The sequence below is a fragment of the Panulirus ornatus genome, chromosome 6 (assembly GCF_036320965.1).
Source record: "Panulirus ornatus isolate Po-2019 chromosome 6, ASM3632096v1, whole genome shotgun sequence".
Classification (NCBI taxonomy): domain Eukaryota; kingdom Metazoa; phylum Arthropoda; class Malacostraca; order Decapoda; family Palinuridae; genus Panulirus; species Panulirus ornatus.
In genome coordinates, this window is record NC_092229.1 from 13,565,394 (window position 1) to 13,591,699 (window position 26,306).

The window sequence follows — 26,306 nt, forward strand, 5'->3', positions numbered from 1 at the left end:
ATAGGAGAAAGAACACTTCCCACGTATTCCCTGCGTGTCGTAGAAGGCGACTAAAAAGGGAAGGGAGCGGGGGGGCTGGAAATCCTCCCCTCTCCTTTTTTTTTTTTTTTATTTTTCCAAAGGAAGGAACAGAGAAGGGGGTCAGGTGAGGATATTCCCTCTAAGGCCCAGTTCTCTGTTCTTAACGCTACCTCGCTAACGCGGGAAATGGCAAATAGGAAAAAAAAAAAAAAAAATATATATATATATATATATATATATATATATATATATATATATATATATATTTATATATATATATATATATATATATATATATATATATATATATATATATATATATATATATATATATATATATATATGTATGTATATATTATACTATTTTCCATTTCCCGCATTAGCAAGGTAGCGTTAAGAACAGAGGACTGAGCCTTTGAGGAAATATCCTCACTTGGCCCCCTCTTCTGTTCCTTCTTTTGGGAAACTTAAAACGCCACACATATATCCTCTTCGTCAACTTCTCCTCACTCATTCTCTCCATATGTCAACTATTTCATCGCACCCTTTTCAGCTCTCTCAACTACACTCTTTTTATCACCACACATCTCTTTTACCCTTTATTACTGACTCGATCAAACCACCTCACGCTACATACTGTGTTCCATCTTTTCATTTCCAACAGGTCCACCCTCCTTTATACATCCTCATCTGCAGCCTACGCCTCGCATCCGTATAAGGATGTTGGAACTACTATACCTTCAAACATACCCATTTTTGCCCTCCTAGATAACAATCTCTCATTCCACACATTCTTCACTGCTCCCAGAAAATTCGCCCCCTCACCCACCCTATGACGCACTTCCGCTTCCATGGTTCCTTTCGCTGCTGTGTCCACTCTCAGATATCTAAAACACTTCACATCCGCCGTTTTATTTCCATTTAAACTCACACCCCATCTAACCTGTCCCATCTACCTTGCTAAACCTACCAAACCTTGCTCTCACTCACATTTACTCTCAGCTTCCTCCTTTCACACACTCTCAAACTCGGTCACCAACTAATTCGCCGTTTCCCTGCGTTAGCGAACTATCGCCAGGAACAGACTAATCAAAACACATATAAGTACATCATAATCAATACTCGTTAGCAGTGTTCGTTACTGTACCTGTTGTCTGTTGGCTCAGGAGCCCACAGAAGCAACCACACTGAGGTGATCACCAAGTATGGTAAAGTCTGCGAATAACAGAAAACCTAAAAGAACGGTGGATGTACTGTGAGGTGTGTGTGTGTGTGTGTGTGTGTGTGTGTGTGTGTGTGTGTGTGTGAGGAGGCACCTGGGTCAGCCGGGGACGCCAGCACACTATTCAGCCAACAGGAAATATGTTTTATATTTAGGAGGAGATGAAAAAAATGGTATGGAAATTGAAGACGGACCGGACAATGGTTGGGTCTGTGGGAAGGTAAGGAGACCCCCGGAGTCTGGCTGGGGCTCTTGTGTTGGCGTTGTCAGTGCCCTCGGCGGCAGCGTTGTCAGTGCCCGCCGTGGTAGTGTTGTCAGTGCTCCTCCCGCCCGTCCTGGCTGGGATCCATCAACAGCCCAGCCACACTTATCATCACTAAATAAGTTTCATCATTCTCGTCACTTAATTACTTAAATCATTTCGTTACATCTTATGAATAGCCGACCAGACTATCTATCATTAGGTAATGTCTGAGTTTCCATTTTCTTTTAGTACAATTTCTGAGATCAAAATTGCCATTTTTTAAAATGTTAGAGATGAGATCAGCTCTGTGTATCACTAAAGTATTTATCTCTCTTAATGACTTAATAGTCGAGTGAAGCTAATGACTTAATAAGCTTCCTCAACTGAATCTCCCGTCTACGTGGTTGTATTTCTAAGAATTCTACCCCATCAACTATTCATTATAACAGACTGGTTATATCTGCTGATAATCACATGCATTTGCCCCGTATTTCTTTTCCATGCTTTGTGCAAAGGAAGAATTGAGAAGTTTAGAAACTCTATGTCCTGTACATGTAATGAGTTCGGGGTGATGTGCAGGGAAAAGTTAATCCCATTAACTATGGTTCTTTGAGCCGCGGCATCAAGGGACTAACTAAATCAAAGATCATCGCCATGATATTCAATCCGAATGAAAACTATATCTGCCTCTGTATCTCCTGAATGATGCCAGGGAAGAGCCTGCGCGACCCATCAAGGATAACTACACATCCAACTTCACGACAACAGACCCAACCCGACGGTGACGCCACTCCTCATGCCCTTACCGCGCTATCTCCGCGTCCTGTGAAGCCGTTCGTATAATCTCCCTTGACTGTACCAGACGAACGCTCGTCAGCGATGGGAATGTCCTCCCTGTCCCGAGGAACGAGGACGAGGGAGAGGCCAAAGACCGTATCTGGAGGGGCTCTCGCCAGCAGGGGGTCCCCTTCCTTCCCAGGAGCCCTCAGAGGCCAAAGTCCGCCGTCCGGCCGCTACGCTCAAAGATGAGAATCGTAAGTCGTATCGAGTATCAGCAAAACAAGATTAACGCTGCAGAGCTAAAGGTCGCTGGACGTAGCTATGCGTGACAGTGAGTCAGTGGGCGGTTTTAGCCTTGGTTTTATAGCGAAACCAAGACCTCCCTGCCCGGTACAAAGGCCGCCACACCCGCGCAAGCCCTTGCACGCCCGCCCCTCCCCCAAACAACAACCCACCACCTCCTCCGTCAGCATCAGCGAGTAATAGATATGAATAAACTGTCTCCCGTTATGAGTCATATAACCTTCGGCAACGTGTGGCATTCCCCCGGCAGGTAGTCCTGTAGCTGTGCAAGAAGAGAGTGAACCTCCGCGTCCGGCCACACCTCAGCCTCGGCCACCTGCTGCTACCAAGTCATACACGTTCAAGGAAGGTGTGCAGGACACAGCCCCGTGCGCGGCCTCCGAAAACACCTCCAGCCCGAGCTCGGAACCACTCACACCACACGAACAGGAGAGCTGACCACGATTGTCGTATCCTTGGGAGGAAACCCGTCGCACAAAGAAAAGACGAAGGAAAGTGTGGGGGTCTGAGCGTCACGTGCCAGCGTGTGAGGGAACAACCCGGTTGTTTCGGGTTATTACCTGACGACGTGGTTATCAAAGTCCAGTGAACAGACTGCAGCACAGACAGACGTGTACTGACTATCCCCCCACTTCAACATCGAAGTCGGTGCGAGGTGCTGAAAAAAAAACTTTCCTCCTCGTCGTTCTTTACACCGATGAAGTTCAAGCTGGGAAAATTCAAGGAATGACTTTTGTCACTGTCTTAGTAAGGTGCAACTGTGATATATAATTGAGAGGATCGTCTCGGTGGGTCGATCTAAGTTAACACTACAGAGTAAAGAGTAATGAATATGGCTGCTGGTCTATAGAGAACAGATTATATATATATATATATATATATAGAGAACAGATTATATATATATATATATATATATATATATATATATATATATATATATATATATATATATATATATATATATATATATATATATATTTTGCTTACCAAAAACTGCGTTGTGTGCCAAGTAAAAGCTCCAATGATTACGGTCATATAAAATAAAACATCAGAACAGGAAGTTGACGCTTCTGTAGGAAAGAGTTTAACCTCCTGAGCAGGACGGTACGACCAAAGCACGACGGGACGACCCAAGCACGACGGAACGACCCAAGCACGACGGGACGACCCAAGCACGACGGGACGACCCAAGCACTACGGGACGACGACCCAAGTACGACGAGACGACCCAAGCACGACGGGACGACCCAAGCACGACGGAACGACCCAAGCACGACGGTACGACCCAAGCACGACGGGACGACCCACGCACGACGGAACGACCCAAGTACGACGGGACGACCCAAGCATGACGGGACGACCTAAGCACGACGGGACGACCTAAGCACGACGGGACGACCTAAGCACGACGGGACGACCCAAGCACGATGGGACGACCCAAGCACGACGGGACGACGACCCAAGTACGACGGGACGACCCAAGCACGACGGTACGACCCAAGCACAACGGGACGACTCGGGCACGACAGGGACGACCCAAGCACGACGGGACGACCCAAGCACGACAGGACGACTCAGGCACGACGGAACGACGTGCAGGTATGATGGTACAACCTTGGTCCCATGATCAGGTCAAGCGCTAGGCCATCATACCCAAGGGTCGTGCCGTCGAATCCCTGCCAGGGGTTCGACTGTGCCTGGGCAACAGGTGGGGCAGCAGAGTGGAACGACTGAATCCAAGATAGAATACAAGATGAGGGACGACAGCTGGACCTGAACAACACGACAGTCGACAAAGGCTTCCAAAATATCCAGCGCAACAAAAGACGATTCGACTCATCAAGTCAGCCGAGGAGCTGCCACAGAGGAGCCCAGGCTGCATGTCTTGAGATATATCTGTGTGGTTCATGTCGTGACGCAGTTGTTTATCTGTGAGTGATTCCACGGCGAGGGTCAGGAGTCTGTGTTCTGAGGAGGAGGTGAGGGAGGGAGGAAGGTATAGGTGAACGCGTTTCTCCACCTGGGGAAAGTGGTCGTGGAAAACGAAATATTCGTAAAGTCTTACGATACGTCGTGGATGAGAGGCACTTCACAGTACAGAAGAGGATGCAAGTCATTTCAGTCCACCAGCTATGAAGGCATTATCACTACAGTTAGATTACGCACGTACTCACATACGCAAACCCATGAACTCACACTTTAAGCGAACGGTAAAGTATAATATCTTGAAGGGCAGGGCAGTTCCCAGATAAAATGACAAACAGACACATACACACACACATGGCAACACGGACGGCACCTAAATCAAGCGAGAAACCTGTTACAAATATGTGAAGAAGAACTGTTGTAATTTAAGAGCTGAGGATGACTGGAATGAACTTGATGGTCAGCATACAAAAGTTTCAAGAATAGTATGATAAAGTTCCAGGAGATTGGAGTCTTACGTATGTAGAACTCCCTCCCTCCGTACAGGACAAATGTAATTACACACACACACACACACACACACACACACACACACACTAACAGGTATTAGCGTTACTGAACATGATTCTGCATGGGCCCTCATGGGTTCGAATTCTGGGCGCGGCAATCAGTCCACAGCCACTCCCAGCAGTTCATATTCGTCTTGGGGCTGTTCGATGAATGAGTACCTGGCTTTGGTTGAGATGTGTGTGTGTGTGTGTGTGTGTGTGTGTGTGTGTGTGTGTGTGTGTGTGTGTGTATATAACTTTCGTAATCGCTAATTAGAACTGTACAGGGAGGAAGTTTTACATTCGTGGGGCCCCAGCTCTTGGACATTCTCTGCTATCAATCAGCTATCTCAATTCATATATGTTTTCTTCGTTAACCATGGTCATTCTATTCCATTTCTACACCATGTTTACACACTAAAAGTTTAGTGGGCCCCAGGCCTCAGGGTTCTTTTCCGATCTTCAACGTTGCTGTCAACGTATCAATGTTCCACTTCAGGTTCCTTCTAAAGCTTCAACGTTCCTTTCCATTATTCAAAGTTACTTTCCAGTCTTCAAAAGCCTCTTCCCAGGTTTCAACGTTCCTTCCCAGGTCTCAAAGTTCCTTCTCAGGTCTCAACGTTCCTTCTCAGGTCTCAACGTTCCTTCCCTGGTCTCAACGTTCCTTCTCAGGTCTCAACGTTCCTTCCCAGGTCTCAACGTTCCTTCCCAGGTCTCAACGTTCCTTCCCTGGTCTCAACGTTCCTTCTCAGGTCTCAACGTTCCTTCCCAGGTCTCAACGTTCCTTCTCAGGTCTCAACGTTCCTTCCCTGGTCTCAACGTTCCTTCTCAGGTCTCAACGTTCCTTCCCAGGTCTCAACGTTCCTTCTCAGGTCTCAACGTTCCTTCCCTGGTCTCAACGTTCCTTCCCAGGTCTCAACGTTCCTTCCCAGGTCTCAACGTTCCTTCCCAGGTCTCAACGTTCCTTCTCAGGTCTCAACGTTCCTTCCCAGGTCTGAACGTTCCTTCCCAGGTCTCACCGTTCCTTCTCAGGTCTCAACGTTCCTTCTCAGGTCTCAACGTTCCTTCCCAGGTCTCAACGTTCCTTCTCAGGTCTCAACGTTCCTTCTCAGGTCTCAACGTTCCTTCCCAGGTCTTAACGTTCCTTCTCAGGTCTCAACGTTCCTTCTCAGGTCTCAACGTTCCTTCCCAGGTCTCAACGTTCCTTCCCAGGTCTCAACGTTCCTTCTCAGGTCTCAACGTTCCTTCTCAGGTCTCAACGTTCTTTCCCAGGTCTCAACGTTCCTTCCCAGGTTTCAACGTTCCTTCTCAGGTCTCAACGTTCCTTCCCAGGTCTCAACGTTCCTTCCCAGGTCTCAACGTTCCTTCTCAGGTCTCAACGTTCCTTCTCAGGTCTCAACGTTCCTTCCCAGGTCTCAACGTTCCTTCCCAGGTCTCAACGTTCCTTCTCAGGTCTCAACGTTTCTTCTCAGGTCTCAACGTTCCTTCTCAGGTCTCAACGTTCCTTCTCAGGTCTCAACGTTCCTTCCCAGGTCTCAACGTTCCTTCCCAGGTCTCAACGTTCCTTCCCAGGTCTCAACGTTCCTTCTCAGGTCTCAACATTCCTTCCCAGGTCTCAACGTTCCTTCCCAGGTCTCAACGTTCCTTCCCAGGTCTCAACGTTCCTTCTCAGGTCTCAACGTTCCTTCCCAGGTCTCAACGTTCCTTCCCAGGTCTCAACGTTCCTTCTCAGGTCTCAACGTTCCTTCCCAGGTCTCAACATTCCTTCTCAGGTCTCAACGTTTCTTCTCAGGTCTCAACATTCCTTCCCAGGTCTCAACGTTCCTTCCCAGGTCTCAACGTTCCTTCTCAGGTCTCAACGTTCCTTCCCAGGTCTCAACGTTCCTTCCCAGGTCTTAACGTTCCTTCCCAGGTCTCAACGTTCCTTCCCAGGTCTCAACGTTCCTTCCCAGGTCTCAACGTTCCTTCCCTGGTCTCAACGTTCCTTCCCAGGTCTCAACGTTCCTTCTCAGGTCTCAACATTCCCTCCCAGGTCTCAACGTTCCTTCCCAGGTCTCAACGTTCCTTCCCAGGTCTCAACGTTCCTTCTCAGGTCTCAACATTCCCTCCCAGGTCTCAACGTTCCTTCCCAGGTCTCAACGTTCCTTCCCAGGTCTCAACGTTCCTTCCCAGGTCTCAACGTTCCTTCCCAGGTCTCAACATTCCCTCCCAGGTCTCAACGTTCCTTCCCAGGTCTCAACATTCCTTCTCAGGTCTCAACATTCCCTCCCAGGTCTCAACGTTCCTTCCCAGGTCTCAACGTTCCTTCCCAGGTCTCAACGTTCCTTCCCAGGTCTCAACATTCCTTCTCAGGTCTCAACATTCCCTCCCAGGTCTCAACGTTCCTTCCCAGGTCTCAACGTTCCTTCCCAGGTCTCAACGTTCCTTCCCAGGTCTCAACATTCCTTCCCAGGTCTCAACGTTCCTTCCCAGGTCTCAACGTTCCTTCCCAGGTCTCAACGTTCCTTCCCAGGTCTCAACATTCCTTCTCAGGTCTCAACATTCCCTCCCAGGTCTCAACGTTCCTTCCCAGGTCTCAACATTCCTTCCCAGGTCTCAACGTTCCTTCCCAGGTCTCAACATTCCCTCCCAGGTCTCAACGTTCCTTCCCAGGTCTCAACATTCCTTCTCAGGTCTCAACATTCCCTCCCAGGTCTCAACGTTCCTTCCCAGGTCTCAACGTTCCTTCCCAGGTCTCAACGTTCCTTCCCAGGTCTCAACATTCCCTCCCAGGTCTCAACGTTCCTTCCCAGGTCTCAACGTTCCTTCCCAGGTCTCAACGTTCCTCTCGTGCAGTCAACGAGTCACACAGCCGCGTCATGGGTCAGGTCAGAAGTCATACCAACACCCTCGCCTCAGCTGACACAACTCGGGAGTCAAACCTGCCACCACGGAGGCGCCGGGCGCCCACCTGCCTCGCTCATTACCAAATGCGGTGATCACTTACTCTCAACATGGGTGAGTGAGCGGGTGGGTGGAAGGAGGTACACTGACCCTAAACAGTTAGCTCAAAAGAAGAGGTCATTCTACCCACTGGTTTGCGTCCTGATGCTCAAGCGCGGCACGGTTGCGCTCAAGGGCCGCACCGTCGTCGTGCGCGAGTGTAGCACGGTCGTCACCAAGGGACGTCCCGCCGTCCTGAAGGATAAGCAGGAGGTCGCAGACCAGCGTGAAGTTTCCGAGAACAGAAGAAAATAACTATGACTCTCTCGCGCCACTGGTGCCTCTGGCCCTGGTGGATCAGGCCAGCTACCTGAGCCTGGCGGGAGGAATGTTCTTGTTGGAGACCTACCTCACGCGGCCGACCCTCCCCCATGCTGGGGAAATGCTACAGCCAAGCTAAGAATCCTTGGAAGACGCGTGTTCCTGCTGCTGCTGTGCCGACCACCACGCCACACCACACCACACCGTCCCATGCCCCTGGCGCACACACACACACACACTGTTGTCTTAGTGAGGGTGTGTTGGAGCAAGCTGGTTGCGACCTGAGGCGGTGGAAGGGGAGCTAAACTACCACCAGCCATCGCTAACAATCCCTTAAACCCCCAATATAAACACTCAACCCCACCCCCCTCACCACCACCACAATAACAGCCACCACCCACCACCACCGCCACACGTGACCACACTTAACGACAACCACTAACCAAGTCGCCATTTCCCACCCGATGACCTTAAGAGTTTCACTTTTATTTACGTTACATGTCTGTTGTTGATCACCAGAGCCGAGACCCCACCCAGCACGGCAGCTGGCGCGACCGTGTGACACCACGTGGCAGCTGGTGCGTGTGTGTGTGTTAATTCACGACTGAAACATTCTGAAACCAAACTTTTCATGAATGAAGAAATCAGACGAGGAACTGATTTTCAATCTGTGAACGTACATATGTACCCTTCTGTACACTGAGCGTGTGCGTGGCATTACACGAGGGTACACGTGCGTAGCAGTTCACAGCGCATTCAACACGTGCGTGTAATTTCCAATTTGTACTGTACGTGAGGGGAGTTCTACATTCGGCCCCCCCCCCCCCCCCATCTATTGAGCCATCTCTACTCTCTTATAACTATGTTGTACTTCTGCATACTGTCCTCTGGTACTCTATTCTCATCTGGTTTATTCCACGGGTCCTATTCTCATATATCATAAAAAAAATACGTATTTACATCCTTTCTGGCAAGCTTATTTAACTGCATGTTATGATCTTTCGTTGTTCTATCCCAACATCTCTCGAAGAACTGCTCAATGTCTACGTCATCATTCTGAGTTATAAACACAGAGGCTGTAATCAGGTGACTCGTCACTCTTCTTCTTTTCCATAATGGGCAAACTAAGGCCTCTAGTCCCTACCTCTCATTCTCTTGTACTCCTCCAAATCACTCGCACTCCTTCCCTACAGATACCATCCATTCACTGTAACTTGTAAACAGAGAAAATAAAGTATGATGCTCCAATTGACCTTGTGTGTGTGTGTGTGTGTGTGTGTGTGTGTGTGTGTGTGTGTGTCTGTGTGTGGTAAACAGTAAGCTTGTGTAACTGTGCATCACTATGAATAACTACCTGACTACCTGCCCCTCATTTTGGTGTCCTTCCCTTCAGGAACTCCCGCTCGGAACTTCCAGAAATATCAAAGCCACACGAGCAACTCCTTAAGTTATTTCAACATCAAGACAAATATAAATCTATAACGTAACTGTTTTACCCTAGAAACGTATCCACTACTAGTGAGACTGCCTTCCGCAAGCAACATATCCACGACTTGTGAGTCTACCTTCCCAGGAAACATATCGACACCTTGTGAGGCTAACTTACCCAAGAAACATACCCACAATCAGTTTTGACTGACTTAAGTCAACTCAGGAAACATATCCAAACCTACAGTGAAGCAGCCAAACACAGGAAACATATCCATATATATATATATATATATATATATATATATATATATATATATTTTTTTTTTTTTTTTTTTTTTATACTTTGTCGCTGTCTCCCGCGTTTGCGAGGTAGCGCAAGGAAACAGACGAAAGAAATGGCCCAACCCCCCCCCCCCATACACATGTACATACACACGTCCACACACGCAAATATACATACCTACACAGCTTTCCATGGTTTACCCCAGACGCTTCACATGCCTTGCTTCAATCCACTGACAGCACGTCAACCCCTGTATACCACATGACTCCAATTCACTCTATTTCTTGCCCTCCTTTCACCCTCCTGCATGTTCAGGCCCCGATCACACAAAATCTTTTTCACTCCATCTTTCCACCTCCAATTTGGTCTCCCTCTTCTCCTCGTTCCCTCCACCTCCGACACATATATCCTCTTGGTCAATCTCTCCTCACTCATTCTCTCCATGTGCCCAAACCATTTCAAAACACCCTCTTCTGCTCTCTCAACCACGCTCTTTTTATTTCCACACATCTCTCTTACCCTTACGTTACTTACTCGATCAAACCACCTCACACCACACATTGTCCTCAAACATCTCATTTCCAGCACATCCATCCTCCTGCGCACATCTCTATCCATAGCCCACGCCTCGCAACCATACAACATTGTTGGAACCACTATTCCCTCAAACATACCCATTTTTGCTTTCCGAGATAATGTTCTCGACTTCCACACATTTTTCAAGGCTCCCAAAATTTTCGCCCCCTCCCCCACCCTATGATCCACTTCCGCTTCCATGGTTCCATCCGCTGACAGATCCACTCCCAGATATCTAAAACACTTCACTTCCTCCAGTTTTTCTCCATTCAAACTCACCTCCCAATTGACTTGACCCTCACCCCTACTGTACCTAATAACCTTGCTCTTATTCACATTTACTCTCAACTTTCTTCTTCCACACACTTGACACTATATATATATATATATATATATATATATATATATATATATATATATATATATATAGTGTCAGGACCATCAGTTCTGCATTGGAGGGACCTTCAGTCCAGACTTTCCCTTTGTCATCCTACACAGTTCTTGCTCCCGCTGGTTTCCACACTGGAGTGAGTACGAGTCGACGGTCATTACCTGATGTATCACTGACCGCCCATGGCGATCACGAGGCCACGACTCTCGTTCAGTGCCACACAAAGTGCTGTGACCCAACCCTGGTTCACTCAGGTATCAATGTAGGGAACGAAGAACTCTAGTCACGAAGCACCAGAAGCAAGAATGTTGGATCTCCTGCCTCACACTTTTTGTATGTGTGTGGCGGGGGGCGGGCGGGAAATTTCATATGATCTGTAAATAACTCTGAAACTAAACTTTTCAAGAAAAAAAAAAAACTCTGGAACGACAGCTTTCACGACTGAAGTACGCTGAAAAGGAAGGACCTTTCGGGACCGAAGCACTGGGTGAAATAAAATCTTCATGACTAAATTACTAAAAATAAGTATTTCATGAATGAAACACTCTATTGCTAGGCTTCTCATAACGTTTTCTTTTTAAAAGGGGAACATGCAGAGCGAAAAGGTTATATCTGGAGAGAAACCTACAATGAATAAATCGCATCTTGTAGATCTGAAAGGAATGGGCAAACTGTGCAGGGAATGACTCTCTCACTACGAGTTCCCCAATCTTGGTCCTATACAGACACACACGCACATCACCCCTGGCCAGCAGATCCTTAAAAGTCTTCTCCCAGCAATCTACTCGATACAAGTGGGTTGCAAGTTACATGCATTCACTGCATCATGATAAACAATCTTTGTTAGCATTTGAAGCTTTATGTATTGAGCACTGCAAGCAACTCAGTCTCTGTGAAGAGCGTGGCACTAACCTAACTTCCATCGCCATGAACTGTATGGAAACCGTAGATTGTCGCGGGTATCAAGACCCCGTACGAAGATTTTGTTTATGAAATAACAAAGCTGTTGTGTCACACAAGTGAGACAGACTTCCAACCCCGGAAAAAAAAAAGGAAAATAATTGTGTCTGTGGTTCCACAACTTACACTTCTCAGAGAAAAAGTGTCACACCTCGCTGAGCATCACATATTCCATTCATAAACTTCTTACAGCAAAAAGGAAGCGATAAAAAGCTAAAATTGAGGCCAATTTCTAGAGGGCATTAATCATACCACTCATCAGCCCCATATGTAGTAAAGATCAATATAATTTCAAAGAAATTATCTTCAGTCCATGCTAATAACATGCGCCTTAACCAATATATTCAAAAGCGTCTCGTATCAGTAGCCTCTCGCAGACTTTATAATACCACATACACAAATATCATAAGAAATCTAATTACTGAAAATTACTAGGCTATATAGGTCCTGTATGATAACAATCACTTCACTCCCTCTCAAATTTTGACTGAAAATAACTAGGCTATATAGGTCCTGTATGATAACAACTCGGCTATATAGGTCATGTATGATAACAATCACTTCACTCCCTCTCAAATTTTTACAACTGTTAAGAATGGTCTAGCTCCTGCAGCTGGGGAAGGTAACATTACCTTCAACAGTTTTAAGATTTACCGCTGTAACAACTCATTCGATTTATTGTTGTATTTACCGACTTCCCGCAGGCTTCGAAAACTAATACGAAGCTAAGATCCACATCTCTGCGAGTTCCAGTAAAAGAAACATGCCATTTGATATATTCGTCAGTATAGAAAAAAAATAAGTAAATGCTCCATTTAAACTGAACATTTACGAGTGAGAGAGTGACGGGCTGGTACATATTAATGACAAGGCCCGGCAAATTAATATCAATATACATTTTTATCCAAGCTCACGTGAATACCATACTGGGTACATCACTGGATAATATAATCAAGAAACTGAGGAGCCTTGGATGTACCCCGACCAGTGAGTGCTGCGGGGAAACGGTATGTTAAACGGTCCGTTGAGAGTATTGACTAGTGCGTGAAAATATAAACAGAGACTCCCCGGAACTGACTGACGGCAGGCGAGCCATGGTTTCTGCAGGCCCCGGACCCTGGGGACCGTGGGAGCCTAGTCCACGCCAGATCTCGCGACGTGTGTTGGCTGCATCACGTCGGTAGATTGATTTTGATTACTGCCGTTTGAGCGGCTAATTTATTGTGCGCTCCTACCCATCTCGAGGGCGGGGGCGCAAAAGAGGATACGATACGGAGTATACAAAAAAGGCCAAGGGACTGGACCCCAATGATTGAAATACATTATAGTTCACATAGTAAGGAAAGTGTAAATATGGTTTGGTAAACAACATATTATTCGGCAATTTACAAAGTTAGTGAAGTTTTTACAACAGTTGAACAACAAGGACTGGATTACGTATTAACATGAATAAGAAAAGAACGTCGGGAGAGGTTCTTGATGTCGGATTAGGTTGCATGTCTATATGGCGCAGGTCCTCCTGCGCTACTGGAATCGGTCTGGTGTCCCGCAGGTAAAGCTTTCTGGTGTTCTTACGTTCGTATGAGGATATTACCTCCAGTAATCCAGACAAGCTGAAAGATTCTAACAGCGGGTCTTGCCGAGCTTCTCTAGATAAAAATGGAGAGGAACTTCCCCACCGAACGGTTGAATGAAGCATCGGACAAAATCGGGAGGTATCACGGTCACCGAGCCTACAAAAATCGGGACACCGGTACCGGTTCCACAGACACTCCTTGATATAAAAGTTCATAGGCTGAAGACAACAGTGCAAATACTGCGTGCAACGTAAGTTCAGTGAAACATGTTGGGCACTGAGTGCAACAGCGTCTATGCAACAGCGTGTGCATTCAGCAATGTGAGTGCATCGTATATAGTACTACCATGACATTTACTTGTATTCAGCTGTATTCCGAAATTGTATATGTATTCACTGTAACAGTGTACGTACATGATGCAGTGCGAGAGTGCATGTATGTCAGGTCTACGACTGTCTGGGCTAAAGGTATTGATGTAAGTGCTGTTGGTGCTAAACTGAGTCAGTGAACGCAAAACTCGAGCGCAAAAGTGACTATTATGTCAGCAATGTGACATACGTTTTGAGCATAAAAACACAGTTGTGCTATTTGTTAACGGCCGAGCTTTCTACTAGTCATCGCAATATATGAAATCGAGTTTCGTCACTTTTTTTTTCTTGGGTAATAAACAGACAAAAAAAGCTCACTAATGTTTGTCAAATTCCACAATGATTTAATACCTTGATTTTACTGAAACGTCTACGTACGAAATATAACATGTGTCTACACAGCTGACAATTTTACAAAGAAAAAAATCAAACAATAGATGTAGATAACTGTTCATACATGACGTTAGGGAATAAATACTAAGGGTTTCTGCCCGACTCTACTTGCCAATGGGAGGGAGGGCTCTAGCAGTAGTAAGTAGTGCCGGCCCCTCCCACGACCTTTCCCTCTCTGTAGACCTTCCTCTTTTTCTATTCACCATACCACCATTCGTGGTCTCTCTCTAGAAAATTCTCTTTTGAACACCATCTCCCTAGTACCTCACCTAATTTCTTACTTCTCTTCGAGACACCATTGTCTAATGATGTTCTCACTAGTCCCTTTTTCATATCTGACTATAAACTCCACTCACGATTTCGGTGCAAAGGTGCTTGTGCTTATCCCACCTTCAACACACCTGTTGCACGCTTCAAGGACCCTGAGGTTCCAAACTTCGATGTTATGTGGCTCAAGGTCTGTCTCCCTACTTCCACACTTTACCCTGTTTCGCCTATTGCTCTCCTAATTCTACAAGTCGTATATCCTTCTCCGACTATCTAAACTCCTGCTATGAGACTGTGACATCCTCTCATCCGCAAGCCGAGATCCTCTACCTCGGGGATTTCAATGTTCACCATAAGGAATAGTTGAATTTCTCCCATACGAATGGAAGAGGGATCAAAGCCCTCGCAGTCTCCATTTTCAATGATTTAGAGCAAATCTCCCACCCCACCCATATTCCTGACCGCTGCTGTGACCAATCTCCTTATATTCTGGATTTGTTCTTCCCCTCCAGTCCATACCGCTGTAAATACACAATCTCGCCCCCAACTGGTTCATCTGATCACACTCTCATAAATGTATCAATTCTAACGGCACCTTCCCCCTCTCGCAGCCCCTACTGGCACCTCAATCAAGCTGACTGGAATAACTTACGTAACTTCTTTTCTGACTTTCCTTGGGTGAATTTCTGTCTCTTATGCGGTGATGCTTTTGTCTCCGCTAAACGCATAGAATAGGTTATTCTTGCGTGAATGAAAGCGTTTATCCCCTCTTCCTCAAAGACGACGTCTTCATCCAGTCTAGGGTACAACCGTTCCCGTTCTGAGGCCATTTAACAAGAGACATCGAGCATATCGGGCTCGGAAAAATTTACTCTGGCTCCCATTCAGTATTTATCACTACCCGTAATCGCTGCAAGCAGGTTATCCGTGAGGCGAAGCGTTTCTTTATTCAAAGGAAGTGAGTTAACTTCTCGTCATCCACTGATAGGTATTTCTGATCTTTAGCTAAAAGCATCTCTCACAACTTCTGTCACTCTATCTTTCCTTCATTTTTCCGCTCTCCCGTAGACAAAGCAAGTCTCTTTGGTTCCCGTTTCTCCTCTGATTCCACCTTGGATGAACATTCTTTCACCTCCCTGATGCTCCTCTTACTAATCCTATGCCCCTTCCCGTAACCTCTTTTCGGACTGTACCCAAGAGAAGCGCATCTCTCTCTGGACACAAGCAAGGCTTATCGTCCTGATGGCACCCATCCCCGTGTACTGAAAGGATGTGCCTCCGAAGTTGCACCTGTGTTTGTTCGTCTGTTCCGTTTCTGTTTAAAAACCAAAATATTTCCTTCTTGGAAGCATGCATTGATACTTTCCATCCCTAAGAAGGGTGACCGTTCTGACCCCCCCCCTAACTATCGTCCTACTGCTTTGACATGTACTATTTCCAAAGTCTCTGAATCCCTCTTCGACTCCCGTATTCTTAAACACCTCGAAAATCAGTCTTCCTCTTATCACCTGTATAGCTTCCGTAAGGCGAGATTTACTGGTGACATTCTTTCCTATCTTACTAATGTCTGGTCATCATTCTTGAAAGATTTTGGGGAGTCATGTGTAACTAACGCTTTTGACAGAGTGTGACATCGGGGTCTCTTCTCCATGCTCCCCTCATTTGGCTTCCCTCCCTCACTTTGCTCCTTCATATCTAACTTCCTCTCCGGCCGATCTATCTCTGTGGTTGTTGATGGATCAGCCTTCCCCCTTTCCTCCATTAACAACGATGTCCATCAAGCTTCTGCCCTGTCCCCTACGCCTTTTCTCCTTTTTTTCAACGATTTCCTTTCCTCAACAAATAATATCATGCATTCATACGCTGACGACTGAAACTGCATTCATCCACATCCTTCAATTCTGCTCCCTCTTCTCTCACTCGATCTGCATTTCGTCTTGACACAGCTTCCTCAAAAAACTCAGACTTGGACAGGATACCTCAGTGGAGTACACAAAATTTAATACATTTAATGCCTCCAAGACCCAGTTTCTACCCAGCTCTCTATCGAAAACTCCTCACAGCTCTCGTCTTTCGTTTGACGGTTCTGTAATTCACATCTTGACTCAATGAACATATATAGTATTATTGTAACATCCACTCTTTGTTGGAAACCCTCATTACAGGAATAGCTAAGTCTACCTTTAAGAAACTGAGTGTCCTGTTTAGATGTCGAAACTTCTCTTCTCAACAGTTGCTCCGTTTATACAAGGAACTGATTCGTCCTTGGATGGAGTAGTGCTCTCACATCTGGGGTGGTTCTACCTCCGCATCCTTACTTGACAGAGTTGAGCCGAAAGCGGTCCAACTTATAAAGTGTCCCAGGCTAACTTCCAAACTTGACCCAGTTGCCCTACGTCGCAATGTTGGTTCACTTTCCCTCTTCTATAGGTATTACTTTGGTTTTAGTTCCCGAGAGCTGGCTCCTGTGTGCCCACGCCAATAGCTAGACCAAGCAATACTTGGCAAGCTGCTGCGTCACGTGATTATTGCGTGGCCATCAACAACTCAATGGTGGGCCGTTTTGATTCCTGTATCTTCCCCTACACGTCGAAGCTTTGGAACTCTACCTTCTCATGTTTTTTTTCCCAATAACTATGACTTGACACATTTCAAAAGACAGGTTTTTAACTTGCTCAAAAATTCCCTTTCCTTTTTTTCCCGTTTCATAATTCCCTCTATATTTCAAATAGGACCAGCCTTGATTTGGACTTTTGTCGTGGCTGGAGCCTTCAACAGAAAAAGAAAAGTCTGTCATGAGAGTCCAGTTAGTATCCCTACCTCTAGCAATCATACCTCCACAACCCACCAGACTATAACAAGAATGGCATACAAGCGGACCCAGAGACTTCATGACATCAAGATGTTATGAACACTGCTCACAACACACCGGCAGTGACACTCCTACCTCGCACCAGAGCCTAACTGTGAACTATCATATCAAATCATCCAGTAGCATCAGTCGGGTGTCATTCTGCCAAGTTGGTGTCGTGTGGGTATATCGTCATTAAACTGACACCTCAGACCTGTAGGACCAGCTAAATTCTATCACAAGTTGTAAAATTTCTCGACCATATTTTGAGGAATATGGCTGATCAGTACCTACGTCCCCAGCCAGTGTCATCCATCGGTCGCAGCCCATACATATCGGTGCTCTAACTCCCGTCAGCCACTACGACTCGGCATCTGGAGCCGAACGTCAAAAACATACAGAATGGTTTTAAAAATCAGCGGTACGTCATTTCAGACTGATGACTCAGTACCATGACAGTGAAGTGATAGGCATGGATGATGCAGAAACTGAGAGAAGGACTTCAGCACCAATATGAATGCCAGCCACCACTATCACCCCGAGAGATCTGAAATACTACAGTCAAGTGACGTATCGTCCATCACAAACTAAAACAAAAGACTGATGCAGCAACGAGACGTAGTCTTATAATCACAGTAACATTATCCTCTATATGGTCATCCGTAGCGAAGTGATTTGCGAAATATACGCTACAAAGCAGCCTCATTCCTTTGACCAAACAGCAACAGAAATAATGCCAGTGTAATGAGGTAATTGTAAGAGCTGAATAGTTTAAACATACTCCTTACTTTCCCTACATTAATCACGTTCCCAGTAAAGCAGCAGCTCGACATATTGACAATCACTTCTTCACCCCCTGCCCCTCAACCCCAACACCTCCAGAGTCAAAATTCAGCTGAGCACGCCACACGCAAGTAGCCACCAGGTACAGTACTTCATGGCACCAAGCAGCTTACTCATGTAACTCTACAAGGAAGTTGTACCCCGAACAAGTTCCATCGCTTTGTTCCACTATCACTGCTTCTTTCCATTTATCAAAATGCCCCGCTGGTTGAATGACTTCGAAGGTTGCCCCAGGACCAAAATTGAGAGCAGCTTGGAAATATAAAGACCTCAGTGGCTCCCATCTTCGTGAATATCAACAAAGTTCTAGATTCAGTCTACACAATCGTAATAATCAAAAAAAGCCATCACCCTTAGGTTACTGAAAAGTTTCATCCTATGGCTTGCAGACTTCCACAGTGGATGACATCAGACAGTACGCTCGAGAGAACCCTCTCCTTATTCCTGTCCCTCACCTCTGATATGCCACAATTCATAAAGATGGGACACTTGTGTTCCCTCATCCATATAAGTGATAATCGATGGACACAACTAATCGATGGAAACACGGTGACAGCTCGACCATGGGTATCGGGGCAAACAACAGCCCGACCGACTGTATATTCCCAGAATGCCCAAAGCAGCATCTACAACGGGACCATCGCCAGTCAACCAAAAGCAGCTTCAGCCTTGCTTGTGACCGTGCTATAGGCTCCAGCCCACTGCATGGTGTTTCGTCCAGAGCTTCTCGGTGTTCCTGTGGATCATAAGCCTACTCAGCTAGAGGGAACGCGTCAGTACCATCATTAAATCGTCTATCTAGTGTTACAACATTTTTCGTGGAGTAGAGAAACTTGGACATCCTGAACTCAGAATATATAAAACTTTAATTCCTCCTAAAGTCACTTATGCCTCTTTCGCTTGGCCTTCCTCTGTAGCCACCACACAAAAGAGGCTACATGAAGAGGCACAGGCAAGCGAGTGCAAGATCATCTTGTTCCTCTTACACCACCTAGCATGAGGCGCTCAACGCACTAGACTCTTCGACAATCCATCGAACCTCATCCAATTGTTCAAAATAAACTGCTGCACCATTCATGTCACAGGCAGATCACAATGTCACCTTAGATCCTTCATCCCCGAGTTACAGGCCGGCACCATAACTCGGAACAAACCCATACAAGCTCATACAAATCGGTGCGAGAACTGGCCCTTCTTACCAACTGTGAGCATCAATAACACACAGGTTCTGTATCAATCCACACACTCGACTATGAGGATTGTCTGTGTGATACCCTCCTTCCCCAACCACCTTCATACTGCCGGTGATTATGTTGTAGGCATGTTTCCTTAGCATATCATTAGCCTTTGGCTCCAATTCAAACGAATTTTGTTATTACTTTTTTCAATATTTGATCGCCGTTTTCTGCAATTGCCAGGTAGCGTCCGGAACAGACGAGGAAAGGCCACATACGCTCACATCCGCTCCCTATTCATGAGTAATGCACCGAAACCAAAGATCTCTGTCTACAACCAGGCCCCACAGACCTTTCCATGGTTTTCCCCGGGTGCTTCACATGATCTATTTCAGTCTACTGACAGGTCGACCCCTGTATACCACATCGTTCCAATTCACTCTATCTTATGCACGCCTTTCATCCTCCTGTATGGTGAAGCCTCAATCACTCAAAATCTTTTTCACTCCATCCTTCTAGTTCCAATCTGGTCTCGCCGTCCCCCTTGTTCACCTCACTTCTGACACATATATCCTCTTTGTCAACCTTTCTTCACTCATTCTCTCCATGTGTCAACTATTTTAGCACAACCTCTTCACCTCTCTCAACCACACTCGTTTTACTATCACATGTCTCTTACCCTTTTATTACTCAATCAAACCACCTCACACCACATATTGTCCTCAAGCACTTCATATCCAACACAACCACCTTCGCCGCACATCATCAAAATAATCCATGCTTCGCATCCATATAGCACTGTTGGAACTACCGTACCTTCTAACTTACCCATTCTCGTACTCCCACGATAACCAGATAACGACCTCTCATTCAAATTATACTTTAACGTTCCCTGAGCCTCCGTCCCTCACCCACCCTATGACTCACTTCCGCTTCCATAGTTCCATTTGTCAGTTCCAGATACCATCCTGACTCACTTCCGCTTCCACAGTTCCATTTGTCAGTTCCAGATATCTAAAACAGTTCACTTCCTCTAGTTTCTCGTCATTCAAACCCACATCCCATCTAACATATCCTTTTACATTGCTAAAACTAGTACCTTGCTTTTATTCAAAATTATCAACAACTCTTTCCTTTCTCACATTTTTCCAAACTCAGTCATCAACTTCTGCCGTTTCTCACTCGAATCTGTCGCCTGTACTGTGTTATCAGTGAACAAATGACTCATCCCGAGCAAACTGTATACTCCCCCTTCTCTCTAAGACACTCGCCTTTACCTCCCTCACCACCCAATTCGTAAACAAATGCAGACCAGCCTTCACTTGGAACAATTCACTCTCCTCTCTTCCTACTCTTACATATGCCTTACACCCTTGGTAAAATCTCACTGCTTCTAGCAGCTTTCCTCCCACACTGTATATTCTTAAAACCTTCCACAAGGCATTTCTATCAACCTTATCATGTGCTTTTTCCAGATACGTAAATGCCACATATAAATTCTTCAGTTTCTCTAAGTATTTCTCAAACACATTCTTTAAAGCAAACACCTGATCCACACATCCTCTTCCACTTCTGAAACCACACTGTTCTTCCCCGTCTGCTGCTCTGTACATGACTAAGTAGACTCAATAAACACAGTGGCACTATACATGCATTCCTCCAATCCTCAGGCACCTCACCACATACATTGATAATATTTTCTAATCAACCAGACAACAACACAGTCATCTCCTTTCTTAGGAAATTCAACTGCAATACCATCCACTCCAGCCGCCTTGGCACATTTCATCTTACTTAAGGTTTTCATCACCTCTTCTCTCTTCACTAAACCACTCTTCATGACTCACTTAGCTTACCACCCCGACCTAAACACCCTACATCTGCCACCCTGTCACCAAATATATGCAGCAGTCTTTCAAAATACACTCCATCTCCTTCTCGCAACCTGTTACCACTTCTCCATTTCCCCCCTTGACCAATATTCCCATTTGTTCTTTTGTTTTTTGGACATTAACCTCCCTCCAGAACATTTTATACTCCCTGAGAATTACCGATACGTGCTCATCCCAATTCTCGTATGCCCTCTTTTTCAACCCCTGTTTCTTCTTTTTTACCTCATATCACTTTCTCTTACACATCTTCCAATTATCTGTACCCCTTCCCTATAAGTATCGCCCATATACCTGTCTCTCCTCTTTCACAAGCAATTTCACTTTGTCATCCCATCATTCGCAAACCTTTCTAATTTGCCCACCTCCCGTATGTCTCATGCATCTTTTGCATAAGCCAGCCCTGCTCCCCTAAATACCTTCCGTTCCTCACCCACTCCCCTACTTTCGTTCATTCTCACCTTTTGCCATTTTACACTCAATCTCTCCCGATATTTCTTCCCGCGGGTCTCTTTTCCAAGTTCACTTACTCTCACCACTCTCCTCACTCATAATATCTCCCCTCATTTCCGAAAACCTCTACAAATTTTCATCCTAGCCTCCATAAGATAATGATAAGACATCCCATCAGTTGCTCCTCTGAGCTCATTCATCCAGAAATCACTGTTATGCACGCCTGTCAGTTTGTATGTAATCCAATAATGCTCGCTGACCATCTTTCCGACTCATAAACGTATATTTGTGATGTCTCTCTTTTTAAGCCTAGTATTCCCAATCACCAATACTTCTTTCGCACACAACTCCACAAGTTGTTCACCATAACCATTCATAATAATACTCCATGCCCCAATTATACCCTCAGCTGTCACAATACTCACCTTCGCATTTAAATCACCCATCACTTATTCCTGTCAATAGCTATTATCCCACTACAAAATTTGCTTCGCCTCTACATATCCTTCTCTGGGGATGCCGTCTTGATTCCATTTTTCTTCCGAGCTGTATCACCACCAAAACACCTTCGAGTGAATCGTCTCAGGCCTTAGTGACTATTAAGTATTTTGAAGCCTAGCAATTAGGAAGCCATCTGTGAATCTTTGTTATCATTATCATTCCATATTTGACTTACACCCCATGTGAGTGAAGTGTCCATTATGAAACCAAACAGTCTAATTCTCGACGTTTAACATATCAAAGGTTCATGAAATACTGAGAAAGATAAAACATATGCAGAGCGCCACTACAGACTATGATCTCTCTTGCCACGAAAGCTTTAAGCCTTTCCCAGATCACACATAACCTACCTCTGCCTCTCATCCCTGAAATACATTAAGGTGTCGAAAGTAATGTAAATCCTGACATCACACTGAACAATCGAACAATGGCGCGTAAACTCCAGTGGAATTCATCTTCCAGACAAGAAGCAACACGAGTGAAGTCTGGGATATATATATCCAAATCACCATCAGTCACAATGGTGTCCAAAGACGTCAGTAGCTCACTCATCGTTTGTATCCACAACCAATTCGTTCACTAACAACCAACCGAACATACACCCACCTATCCGATCCTACCTAATTTCTGTTCACATTAAGGGACACCATGTGACGGGAGACACCAGGTGCACGGGCTACCTCTCCTGCCCACCAAAATTTATGGGATGTGTGGAGGTACTTAATTACCTTAAATGGAGACAGTAGGTACACTTTTTGAATAACAGGAAATCAAAATCCACTTTTTGTCATTAGTGATGCATTTTGTTTACATGTAAATATGATGTTTTTAGTATATATTTGCAGGCACAAATGATTTTAATATCTTATGCATCTAGTAATGGTAACATTCAATATGCTAATGAAAATGAAAAAAACATATATATATATATATTATCTTACCTGAAATATTCACTCTGTTCTGAAATCTGTGCTGCAAAGCGTCCTTCTACAAAATGACATAGCTTACTCTTCACGTCATGCGTATTTTCACATCACCAATTGCAAATTCCTGGCACAAAAAGTACACGCTACTCTTCTGTAGTCAACACAAAGCGCAGTGCTATAACTCAACAGTTATCCAGCGGCAGGTCACACCAACACCCACGAAGCTTCACAAACACCAACTGATCTACGACAAGTAGCCGCTCATCACCTGTTCATGGGCGGAGCATCTTGGAGGCGGAGCCTCACTAGGGGTCTCACGCACGCCTCCACCAATCGCATCTTCAGTCAATAATTTCCTTACTTCTTATTGGAAATGGAAATCAGTGTAGTGTGCATCGTGTCACCGAATCACCACGGCGTATATCCTGTCCTTCAGTTAACAGGCCGGGAAGACAGGAATTGCACTGGAAGGGGGAACGTGTGCAGTCCTGAAACAGCCCAGGTGAACCCTAACCGTGCGTATAAGAGTAACCCCTGAATCAGGATGGACTCGACTACGCCGTTTGCAAGCGTAGATACTACGGCCAGAAGCTGTGTGTGAACTCTGGGGTCAAGGGCGTATTGGTTTACAACTGCTACCATCCTGGGGCCTCTTTGTGTTGATAATAGATTTGATGGGCATTTTCTTGGTCTCTTATTGATGAACCATCGGTCAATGGAATCATGATTATATATATATATATATATATATATATATATATATATATATATATATATATATATATATATATATATATATATATATTCGCCATTTCCCGCGTTAGCGAGGTAGCGTTAAGAACAGAGGACTGAGCCTAAGAAAGAAAATCCTCCCATGGTCCCCCTCTCTGTTCCTCCTTTTGGAAAAGTAAAAACTGGAGGGGAGGATTTCTAGCCCCCTGCTCCCTCCCCTTTTAGTCACCTACGACATGCAGGGATTACGAGGGAAGTATTCTTTCTCTCTTATCCCCAGGGATGATATACATATATCTTTGATATACATATCTTTAAGCTTCTTAGAAATGTTGGCTAAGGGTAAAGAGCACTGATCAGGTGCAGTACCTCCCAGAAGTACAGCACGGCTAATCATGGTGGCCTGCGTCGGACATGCAGACCAAGCATGCCGCCGCTGAGTCGGGGTCTGTGGAGAGGGATTGGGGGTTTGGGGAGGGGATGGGCAGTGCATGGGGAGGAGTCTGGTAAGGGATGGGTCGCGCAGGTCTAAGGACAGTGCCGTTTTGGGGTGGGGGGGGGCTCGGGGAGGGGAAGTAAATCTAGGAGTCGGTGTCGGGTAGGTGAGGGCCGTGCAGGGATCTAGGGTGCTCTGTGAAGAGGAGGGCAGCGCAGGGGTGGGTGTCGGGGAAGGGGAGGACAGCGCAGGGGTGAGGGTCATATAATGGAGAACATACAGTATGTCTGGGCACTAAAGCGACTAGAATAATCGGAACTCTGGTGCCGAAAACATGATCGAAGCTCCGAAGCTGGGTTCAAGGCCGGCCGAAGAGACCAACATAAGCCAGTGGGTGACGGGACGTTCCCACAGACAGTCAGAGTGTTGTCAAGCAATAGTGCAGAACACACCAATGTTTCCTCAGGAAACATCCCTGTCGTACTCCACAGACCTGAGCAAATACTGTCGTGTTTCGTTTTCCATTATGGAATGCAGTTTCACGGGATTATTGTCCCTCAGGAGTATCGCTCTGAGAGCAAAAAGAAAGAAAAAAAAGCTCGAGTGGTCAGAAGTGTCTATGCAGAAAAACTCAGGTATTTCATATATCCATTTCTGCAGTATGATATCTTTATGTTCGAGCAGTTGAAAACAAGTTCTTATCTAAATCAAGACCAAAAATAAGATCAGACCTTATGCATCTCATGTAATGGAATCTAAAGAACATTTTCCAATCATGTGATTGTATCTAGGTTTTTTTTTTTTTTGTATCTATACACTTTCCCAAGTATGCAATATGGCAATCCAGGCTTGGAAGGTTATCAGCATTTATTCGTTCTAATGCTCAATCATTATACGAATATCTCGACATCCTTAAGAACGAGCAGTCGTATACATCGGAGATCATCAGCCTCACAACCCAGTAAGACTGCCAGCGACCTTTGACGTTGTCTGACACCATCGCCTAGTGACAGCCCTTACCCCAGGAGATTCTGGTGAGTCTGGAAGCTTGAGATACCAGGAACAGCCGACGCAGACCCTTCTTATGACCAGATCTACCACCAACTCTCGAGACTGTGTCTCTTAGATCACGATCGCTGAGCTAGCCCTACTCTCCCGTGTTTCCATAGATGTCTAAGAAAAAAAAATGACGTCGTAAGACATTTCAAGCAGTACCATGACATTGCCATTGCCACAGACCGGGAAATCATAGGTTGGATGAGGACTGACAAGACTCGTATGTCATACATTGTATGATGTTTCATCACACTAGGATGAAATGATTCTTCGAAAAATATTTTCAGATTTTCCTAAGATATTTGATCTATGTTTACAGATATCAGTTGCAACTATAGTTTGAAGGGAACAATTACCTTCTATGTTTCCTGTTAATTTGTGGTGTACCATCAGGAGGGAGATTAGACACAGCTTTTTAAATGTCTAAAACTGACAGTGTCGAGGTGTCTCATGTACAAACGTTTCCTTCCAGGAACGCAATCATGATGCCTCAGCCACCTCCCCACACTGCCCGTCAGTCGCCACTGTGTTTGATCCTCACCCACCACTACATAGGGTCGGTCAACACTTCAAATCAGCTCAAAAAAGGTTTATTCATACTGTCCTCAGATCTTCTCTTCTTGTTATATTTAGTAGACTCCCACATAGTGCGAGTCTGTGGCAGTTTCAAAACTTGACCCACTTGCCTTACGCCGAAATGATGGTTCTCTTTCCCTTTTCCATAGGTCTTACTTTGGTTTTTGCTCCAGAGAGCTGGCTGGTTGTTTGCCCCCAACACTAGCTAGAACATGCAATCAATACTCGGCAAGCTGCTGCGTCACATGATTACTGTGTGGCCATTAGTAACTCAAGGGTGGGCCGTTTTGATATCTGTTTCTTTCCTTAAACCGAGAAGCTTTGGAACTCTCTTT

The 26,306-nt window shown here is 45.5% G+C and overlaps 1 protein-coding gene across 1 annotated transcript in view; it reads right to left on the reverse strand.

Annotated features, from left to right (window-relative positions):
• LOC139749066 (uncharacterized) overlaps nucleotides 1–23,390 on the reverse strand; it is a 193,222-nt gene extending 169,832 nt beyond the window's left edge. The window contains 1 exon segment of the mRNA XM_071662523.1: nucleotides 23,187–23,390. The gene's annotated coding sequence lies outside the window, so the exon portion shown is untranslated.
• Nucleotides 23,391–26,306: the final 2,916 nt, after the last annotated feature.